This window comes from Bicyclus anynana, chromosome 24, assembly GCF_947172395.1.
Source record: "Bicyclus anynana chromosome 24, ilBicAnyn1.1, whole genome shotgun sequence".
NCBI classification, from domain to species: domain Eukaryota; kingdom Metazoa; phylum Arthropoda; class Insecta; order Lepidoptera; family Nymphalidae; genus Bicyclus; species Bicyclus anynana.
The window spans coordinates 8,219,215-8,230,381 of record NC_069106.1 but is presented as its reverse complement, the minus strand read 5'-3'; positions in this window follow the sequence as shown (position 1 = coordinate 8,230,381).

Sequence of the window (11,167 nt, the reverse complement as noted above, 5' to 3'; positions counted from 1 at the left end):
ATATCATTAACTTTTAGGATTTAAAGACAATTCTATCTCGTGGTTCTTTCAGAAACGGCTTTAATTAACACGTCACTGGCTTTGCACCGCCTTCAAAGTTATCAGAAGGTAGCACATACGATGTTATTTTTCGCTTTTTAGTTTATTTTTGTCTTATCTATGTCTTTTTATATCGTCTATCCCATAGTGTGCCATAAGTAATAGTGTGTATCTGTATTTTTGCCAATTGTTTAAAGTGCTGATTAAATCTACGGAATCCTACGCTGCGCATGGTATGCTATGAGACAATTACAAGTATGGTTTTTCGTCATACTTGTGTTTGTCTCAAAAACAAAACATGTATGGAATTGTATTCGTATTGTATTAATTGTTTAATGAGATAAGTTATTTAATTCACTTAGGAATGATAAATTTTACAATTATTACCTAGTTACAGTTAGTTACTATTAATTATTAATAGTAACTAACCTAACCTAAACTTATTATAAAAATAAAATAAAAGGTAATATAAAATTATATCTACAGACTTAGGCGTCGTAGAATGGGGATGATGACTAGGTTTGAATATATTGATTTTTATAATACATTCGGTTAAATAAGTTCAATGTTCATTAATTTATACATAAAAAGCAAAGACTGTTGGAATATTTGCAAAATAAATAAGATTATAAAATTTCAAAATCTATTAATAATCTTTTATTGTTTAGATGAAAGTTTATACAGTTTTAGCTTCCTTACATTAAATGTGAGATTTTTTTTATACAAGAAGTATAGACATAAACTAAAAAGATATTAGTAATTTTGTTTGAACGCCTATACAAATCCAACGATCATTATGTATCTACGACGTCATTAGTGCGTGCCATTTTGTATGGAGCGTTTTTCAGGGATCCGTGGCAGCGTCGCAAATCTGACCCTTTAAATCCCTGTAGCTCCGAAAGTAATGATCGCAGTAGTAGTAAGTAGTTACAGGGTATCTACCCTGTAACTTTTACAAAATTGCTTTACTATTAGCATACTCTTAATTTATATACAATTTAAAAATCTGTTATCATCCCTATTCATCCGAATCGATGATCATTGGTAAAGTGCCCAGAAGGCTGGCAGTATCGCTACGTTGTATATTGTATTGTATTAATTATAAGTACTTGTTCGGACTTTATCATCAAAACGGGTTCTACGTGTGTGTCACCATTGTGTAGGTACAACAAACTTGACCACTGCAGTAGGAAATAGGTAATAACCGTCCATTCAGCGCTACACGTGCGTCACACATACTCGACCTATTTCAAGAGCCCACTGTATTATCTATCACATTTATTACACTTCATCTCTGCTGGTGGGAGGCTTCGGCCGTGGCTAGTTACCACCCTACCGGCAAAGACGTACCGCCAAGCGATTTAGTAATTGTAAGATATCGTGTAGAAACCGAAAGGTGTGTGCATTTTCATCCTCCTCCTAGTTAGCCCGCTGCCATCTTAGATTGCATCGTCACTTACCATCAGGTGAGATTGTAATCAAGGGCTAACTTGTAAAGAATAAAAAAAAAGGTCGAACGATTTTATGCGTCGGATCATGAATCAAAAAAAAATCATACCTCCAACTAGTTTTCTTTTCTTTTTTAATATCTTCTATTATTATACTTGTTATGTAGTAACAATATATGTAATAAGTATTAACTGTTACATTGTACTTTTATTATTAATTATAAAGAAATTTACAAAACAATTATTTTATTGTAGGGTTCCGTAAAGTATTTCGCTTTCCAAGAGGCATTCCGTCACCAAAAAAGTTTGAAAACCACTGTCCTAGACTAATCAATTATAGTGACGTACGTATTATCGATTTTGATTTTTTTCCTTTAAAGTAGAAAAAGTTAGACATAATAATAATTATTAACTACTACAAAAGCTGCTTTAATTGAGATATAATTTAAATTTAATGCAACTTGTATTCAGAACAAAAACGTGCACACTGCGAATTAATTTTTTACTGGCAAAGTTGCAAGGGTTTTCCTCAAATGTTCATCAAAGTCAAAGTCAAAATTCATTTTATAATATTCATTAACGAAGGATCCTTAGTCCGAGAATAGCCCCCAACATCAGCCAGGTTCTTTTTACTCGACTGCAAGTAGGGTTATTTTATTATTGCAAATCATTGCCAAGCAACGATCTTATATTATGTATAGATATATACAGGATGCTCGGGAATATTTGCCATAACTTCAAGGTGTTGACAAGTCCACTTATAGGAGCTGAAGTGTATAACTATATTTTTTTTACTATAAAAAAGCTTTTTTAGTTTTCATACAAAGTAATTCAAATAATTCCGACTATCCATGTAACACACTTTATCTGTCCTTGCATTATAAAATACGTAATCGTAGTGGTAAGACTGTCGATATCGACGAGATATTGCAAGTGGCACTCTGCACTTCACTAGGAAGCTACTTCATGATATTTATCAATGAATATAAGCTAGGTCATAATATAAGGATGCGATTTAGGGGACACAATTTAAGATCTATTTACAAAGAAATATTTTTTACACCAAAACTCATTTTAGAACACATGTTCCTTAGACATTGTTAATGAACTTTCCTTAGAGAAAATAACTCTAGAGTTATTTATTTTCAAGTCATCAATATTTATTTATTTATTTACATTTATGGGTAATACTCCCGAGCATCCTGTATATTCGAAATACCTACATCGATATTAATAATCGCTAAGCCTTAAAGCTACCCATGCTCATTTCAAGCACGAAAACATGCTACTATTGAGCAGTTGCTACTTATTAGCATGTGTATCGCAACATTGCTAATAATGAGCATGCTTATTTCGAGCTTGCTCAAGAATCAACAGTCGTGCGATTCATGAGCATGCTAATTGCTGCGCGGGTGGAAGGGGGCGTGCTTTTAGCGCGTCTGAACAGGTTTGCTTATTGAGTATGCTAGTCGATCAGCATTGCTATTCTATATTATCTTCACCTTCATCTCTCCCTGTCTAACACGATACTACAGACAGAGAGCGATAGATACAAATTAGCATGTGTAATAGGAATGTTTGCTTTGAACATGCTTATTCAGGAGCATACTTAAAAATAGCATGCTTATTGCTAGCAAATGTAAACTATATATACTAGATGATAAGCATGCTCGTATGGATCATACTTAATAGAACTTTTTTAGCATGCTATTTTAGAGTATGTGTAACAGTACCTCTAACGATTGAAACATTACGGAATCGCTACGAATTAGAGCTTGTGGTAGGGCTCCAGACAACATCGTGGTCAAGCGTGAGCCTATTTCCAGACATAAAAATATATAGTAAATACATAATCCACATTAAGAAAGCCCAAGAAACATAAACTATAAACATTTTTTGTCACAATGAATGGTCTCTGGGAAGACCCGACAATGACTAGGCATTTATGGCATTCCAGTAAACACTAGATTAATTTATATATACCTACTCTAGACTTACGCTAGCCACACACAATCAAGAAGGAATGCCCATCGCTGCCCGTGCCGTCACTAACCGCCCAGCAGTGGTGTGCATAAGGTTTTTAACTAGGGTATGCACTGTAAGTAAAATTGGAAAATTCCTTGTCCAACTATGTATTCTATGGTCCAACATAGGTTAGTATTGAGTACTTAGGGTAGGCATTGCATTTTTGCATCTATGAAGTGCACGCCACTGCAACCCAGCAATTTACTTATATCTAAAAAAAAAATTGATAATTCTACTTTAATTATGAAACCACTATTTATGTTTGCTACAACGTTTTACGACATTTTAAATTCAAATTTTCAATGGGGACAAGCAAAGATCGCTGACCAGCCCTGAGTTATACGACATTTTTTAAAAACTTATGATTGGTTTGTTTGTTATGCTTGTTGCTAACAGAAAAACAAATACAGATTTAGTTACTTCGTTGCTTTGTTTGTGCAAGATGGACTGATAACATCAAGTTATCAGTCCATCTGGTGGTAAGTTTATGTATGCACATTTAATGTTTTATTTTAATAAAATAAAATAAGAAGACGTGTCTAATGAAAATGACACTAATGAACCGTCGGAGAGTGTAACGGAACCTTCACTTCCCACCACTCAACCCCTCTCCCAGCGCGCGATGCGAGCAGCTGCGCGCCGCGCCGACGCTTCGCAGTTTGGATCGTGCCGCGTTACAAGAACCAGCTCATGACTAAGGGCACCGTCTGGGTTCGGTGTTCCATCAATTAATAAAAATAAAATAAGCTGCGCTGACTATACGGTACTTGATCGTGTGTGGCTGGCGTTAAAGTACAGAATACTTATAGGTAGGTAATAAGGTCGGCTTTTCCTGATATCGTTTTATCTAGCCTGCAACAATTTAACAAGGAAAAACATTATATACTTCTGAACTTATTAATAACTAGAGGGCGGCACGCTCAAGTGGGAATACAGGGAGAGACTGTAGTCTCGCCAATAACGTGGCTTAATATTGGTAAAAGAACTTTCAAAATGGGATTCATGATCCTAGAGATTATAAACTGATATACATCTATACTAATATATAAAGCTGAAGAGTTTGTTTGTTAGTTTGATTAAACGTGCTAATCTCAGGAACTACTGGTCCGATTTGAAAAATTCTTTCAGTATTAGATAGCCCATTTATCGAGGAAGGCTATAGGCTATAATCCCCGATTTCCTACGGAAACGGGAACCACGCGGGCAAAACCGCGCGGCGTCAGCTAGTTACGAATATACAAGTACATCATCATTATTATCTACCCATATTCGGCTCACTGCTGAGCTCGATTCTCCTCTCAGAATGGGAGGGGTTAGGCCTTAGTCTACCGCGCTGGCTAAATGTGGATTGACAGACTTCACACACGTAGAAAATTGAGAAAATTCTCTGGTATGCAGGGTTCCTCACGATGTTTTTCCTTCACCGTTTGAGACACGTGATATTTAATTTCTTAAAATGCACATAACTGAATAGTTAGAGGTCAAGCCCCGGACCGGATATATCATATCCACTGGGCTATCACGTCTCTCCACGAATATACATTACTAGCAAACGCTCGCAACTATGTCCGCGTGTTTTAGAAACGCCTACGCTGGGTTTTAACGTATCGCTTTTTTAACTCTCGTGCAAATGAGGTCTTACTGAACAAAGTCCAATTGTACAGAATTTTCGAGAGTTTTCCTGCCGATTTGATCGTTTAGATCACAGAATAAGTTAGTTTAGATTACTTGGTATCACTTTAATTATTATTTATTCACTTCTTATTAAATACCAGAATAAATGAATTTTAAAGAATGTTTATAACCACAATTATTTCTAGTAATCGGTGGATAATTGGATGGAATCTTTTAGAATATATTTTGCTATGAGCCGATGGACGTTGGGGTACTAAGGTGCTGGAATGGCGACCCCACACCGGAAAGCGCCGTGTCGACCCCCCACTAGGTGGTCCGAGGACATCAAGCGGGTTGCAGGGAGCCGCTGGATGCTGGCGGCTCGAGGCCGGTATGTTTTGGAAGTCCATGCAAGAGGCCTATGTCTACCAGTGGACGTCCATCGGATATTAATGATCATGATAATGTGTTGCCATTACATAACGGCAAAAAATTTCAATTCAATGTTGATTGATTAATCCTACTAATATTATAAATAAAATGCTTAAGTTTGTATCGATGTTTGTTTGGGTGTTTGTTACTCTTTAACGCCGCTACTACTGAAGCGATTTTGCTGAAATTTGGAATGGAAATAGATTTTACTCTGAATTAACACACAGGCTACTTTTCGCTCCGGAAAAATCCATGGTTCTAGCGGGATTTGGGAAAAACTTAATTCCACGCGGACAATGTCGCGGGCGTTCGCTAGTAAATTTTGAAAATGGCGCCCGTGAATGAAAATGAGGCGATGCGTTTGTTTTTTTTAACTTAACAATATGGGTATCAAATGGAAGGTCGTAAAATAACATTTCAAAAAATATATAACGTGTCACGTTTATATACCTATTACTGTTTGAGCACAAAATGTCAAAAAGTGTATCAAATACATGCCCGAAATATAATTTGTAGTCAGAAATGACATTGCCTGTTACGAGTATAATAAATTAAACAAAGGCCATTGACCAGACTTCAAAAAAGGGTCTACTGAGCTGAGAAAAGAAAAACAAACATCACAATATTATCTATAAAAAACTAAATACTTCATGATGCTGCAGGCGAGGACAAAAAATGATTTTGTTACCTGCGGGAAAATACATATTGTGATACTTGTTTTTTTTTCTTTTTTCATTACATTAGATATTTTTTAGAAGTCTGGTTTCTTGTTTTTATAATAATAATTATATTTATAAATGTCAAACGCATCAAGGTCACTGCTTTGATATCACATGCGGTAAATTTAATAGTTAATGTCATTGAAATGCATAAAATAGTACAATCAGCTCCGGCCCGAAGCAAATTTTAAAAGGGAGCGAGATCCAATTATGGCGAATTTGCTCCTAATAATATATCGATGTGAGACCTATACCAAATTATGAGTATAAATTAAAAATGGAACGCGAAGATCTCGATCATACTCTGGGGTCACCAATCTTGATCATACTCTGGGGTGGCCAATTGAAAAACAGTCGCAGTATCGTCTATGGTTGATTAGAATTATCATTTTGCACTCTTTAGGATTTGGCGCCTGGCCCTGAGTACAATTAATTGGCGGAAACCCTTGTCAAAATTGTGGTTTGGCTCACTCTCTTTCTGATTTTTGTACTAGGTTTTTTGTTAAACGAATAGATATCGGGGTAAACTTGACTACAACTTTTATATTTGTTTGCGTTGATCGATCATCGATTACGAACCTTAATTCACATTTTTTTTAATAATAGTGAGCGTAGCGTTTTAGATCTTTGAAAGTCAACATGAGAAAGAGGCTGATTTTAGAGGCTGAGTTTATGTTTATAAAAAACAAATTTTAGAATTTACTGTGTTTAAGATTTTTCAAAATCTACTCGTCCGAATCGGTTAAAATGTTTTATGGATATTTAACGTTGTCGGAAAGTTTTAAAAATAAAAAATATTTTTTTCTGTAACTTGCTTAGATTTGAGCTCTATGCTAGAGCTACTAACTAGCTAAAAACGGCTAATTTGTGGAATGCCCTTATCTGTGCTAACCGACACGTACTATTTGAGCACCTTCAAGGCAATAAGGCGAGTTAATAAGAATCTTCTATGCAAGCGCAAGGGGTCCCAAAGTGCTGGAATGCAACCCTGCCTTAAGCGAAGTGTTGGTCGACCCCCCACCAGGTGGACTGACGACATCAAGCGAGTCGCAGGGATTCGCTAGATGCAGGTGGCTCAGTATCGTGATGTTTGGAAGTCCCTACAAAAGGCCTATGTCCTGCAGTGGACGTCCATCGGCTGATATGATGATGATGATGATGGCATGCGCGCTTCATCTTAGACCTCATCATTATAGGGCGAGCGACATGAAATGCGGCAAGCCGAGTAACGTGGCCACTCTACGTCTCTGTCTACTTCCCACGCCACTCGTGCAGTGTGTGGCGGGCGGGTTAAGCAAAATTTTCAATTTGAAATTGTATTTCAAACAAATTACGTCACACGCAAGTGTATTTCTGAGAAAGTGACCTTGGAAATACCACTTCGTCATAGATTTGGTGACACTGCTTAATAATATTATCGATTTATTTGCGCTAGATCAATATAATCGTATCCTGTATACTTTTGCACTCTGTACAATTAGTATACAAGCGGAACCACACGGTTTCACCCGTGTAGTTTTCATACCTGTAGGTATACGAGGATAAACTATAGCCTATCATCGTCATTATCAACCCATATTCGGCTCACTGCTGAGCTCGAGTCTCCTCTCAGAATGAGAGGGGTTAAGCCAAATAGTCCAGCACGCTGACCCAATGCGGATTGGCAGACTTCACACACGCAGGGAATTAAGAAAATTCTCTGGTATGCAGGTTTCCTCACTATTTTTTTCCTTTACTGTTTGAGACACGTGATTCCTTAAAATGCACACAACTCAAAAGTTACATGCCCTGGACCGGATTCGAACCCACACCCTCCGGAATCAGAGGCAGAGGTGATCATTACGACCTACGACGTCATTAATTCGTGCTATTTTGTAAGGGGTGTTTTTCAGGGATCCGCGGCAGCGCCGCAAATCTGACCCTTTAAATCCCTGTAGCTCCGAAAGTAATGATCGCAGATATCCTGATACTTTTACAAAATTGCTTTACTATTAGCATACTCATAATTTATATACAATTCGGATCACTTTGTGGTGATTTTGTAGGGACGTAGCCTATCTATAGTATAATTATCATTGTCTGTGCCACATAAGGTTCCAGGCAGTTATACCGCCATTAGTCCGTCACCAGACCTTCGTCAGTTTCTGCAGGATTTGTGAAAGAGTATAGCCACAGAAAACATATGGTATAGCTATTAACTTCAAATGGAATCTTCTGTAAGCTCAGACCAATTATTGTATAGGACCTGCCTCGCTAGACGTTACTTTTCTGTCAAAGTATATGATCAGCGATTTAATGCGATTATAGAATCTGTCTCTATAGTATCGATGTTAAATAGTTGTAATCGTGTTCGTCGGTTAAAGAGCTCCGTAAAAATACCTTTTTGTGTAGTTGAACTGTGTAAAAAACGGGCGGAAACTTCCAGTTTAGTATAAGTTATATACCAAATCTAAGCTCGTTTTCTTCAGGAAATGACAGACAATTTTGTTCGTGACTATGAGTGCTAACCAGGTCCTTCTATAATTGGTCTGAGTCTGTAAGCGTCCGCTACTCAGAAATTACAACGGTTTAGTATTATTTGCATTCTGCATATAATGTTTATTGTCAACCGGTATTCCCAAGGTCGTTTGAATGAATTTGACGTCCAAAACATGATGTTATATCAAGTTCAGTAGATAATAATAATATTATGCATAATTCTTCCGACTACAAGGAAGATTAAAATCGTATTTATATCTCGATGATAATATAATACGTAATAAGGCTGCTCACACACGTCTTATTATTTTTTTTTATTATTTACAAGTTAGCCAATTTAATATGGAAGCGGAATAACTTTTTTATTAGGAGGATGAAAATCCACAACCCTTTTGGTTTCTACACGACATCGCACCGGAACGCTGAATCGCTTGGCGGTACTTCTTTGTCGGTATTACCTGATGGAGGTCGATAATGAATTTAACAATTGTTTTTTTTCCATCCCCATTAAACCACAGAACAGCGAGACACCGTGCAAATTGTCGACTCACAAAACGATACGTGTCGACGTTTCTAATAAAAACAGCGAAGATGTGGAATTGTGGAATGCACTTCCGGCTTCTGTGTTTCCTAACACTCATAATTTGTGCACCTGCAAGGCAAGAGTGAATAGGCATTTTCTAGGCAAGCGCGCTCCAACCTAGATCTCATCATTGCTTTCCACCAGGCATAATTGTAGTCGAGTTTCCTCTCAAAATGTGAGGGGTTAGGCCACTACGCTGGCCAAATGCGGATTAGCAGACTTCACACACGTAGAGTGTTAAAAAAATTCTTAGGTCCGCAGGTTGCTGTGGTATTTTATATTATTTTTGTAGGTATTATTTTTTTTGTTTTATACTGTGTTTTGTGGTTTCTGTTCTCGTAGGAATACGAGGATAATATATAGCCTAAAACCTTCCGCGATAAATGAGCTATCTAACACTGAAAGAATTTTTCAAATCAGACCCGTAGTTCTTGAGATTAGCGCGTTCAAACAAACTCTTCAGCTTTCTAACATCAAGTATAGATGTAGATTTTGTACTTATTATTATTATTAGCAGGTTAAATGTGGATCAGTGGAATAGTATGAGCTCATTTAGGAAAAAAGGTCTGTAGTCCAAAATTATTTGTGGACCCCCGATTTAGTCGGTCGTCCTTAAAGAGCCTTAAATTGTGAATAAGGCAAATAAAATTCAAAACAAGTTATACATGTTCTAACGTTTATCGTAGCTTGTGCAGATGCACAAAATACTGGACGCATTGACCAACTTTAAATAAAGTTAATAATTGATTTTATTTCGGTTCTTGAAAAACTAGTGTAAGAAGTACGGAGACGGATATAACGTCGCTCGATCTCGTGTTGGCTCGTGCCGACGCTAGGTGGCGCGACTTGTTTCCGTAAATAGTAGGGAGTTAGAGAGGGGTAGCGATCGGGTGGGAACGACTTGTCATTTGTCTTCAGTATGCTCGTGACGTTCAAGCCGTCCACATTTCTTGTTGTGTAATTATTAATGGGTTACTTGGGATAGGTGACTTGAGATGAAAAGGGGAGTATCAGTTAACTGTCAAAGACGTCTTTAACCCTACACACAACGTTCACAAATGCGTGGCTCCGCTCAAGGTCATTCTCTGCCATTCTATACTACAGTCTTTGTTGATGGGTACTGTTTACCAACAAAGAAATTATTACCGGGTAAAAGCATCTCATTAACATCCAAAGTTGTAGCATTTTGTACATTAAATTTTTAATAAAAAAAATAATACTGTACTGAATTATTTTATTTCTTCGCAATCGTAGTGTAAAGTATAGTGTATCACGCGGGGCTAAACCCATTATAAACTCGGTTTCTATTTAGCGGTCCTCACCTTACGGCTCGTGTCCTAAAAATACCTCGTATATAATGGGTCTTTTTAGTCCCTTGTATAACAATCTACTATTTTTACATAAACTAAATCAAACCTAATAACTGACGTAAGGATAAAATCAGTCATAGTCTAACAACGCACTTCCTTATTGCAAACGGACACAAATTAAGTGCCCTCGTCCAATTATTCTGTCCCCAACAATTTGCACTGCGTCCCTTTCTTAATACTATAGTTGGAAAGAGAGGGGGGCATGGATTAATTCAATAAACGTTTGGGAAAGTTGCATTTTTATTAAAAGGTTTGAATTAATTGAAAAATTGCTCCTTGAAATTTTGTTATATAATAGATTGATGTACGAGTGTATAATCATCATTATTTTTACGGCCCAGTACAGGGCCAGGCTTTTGGCTGATGGGAGGCTTCGGCCGTGGCTAGTTACCACCCTACAGTCAAAGACGTGCTACCAAGCGATTTAGCGTTCCAGTATGATGTCGTGTATAGATAAAA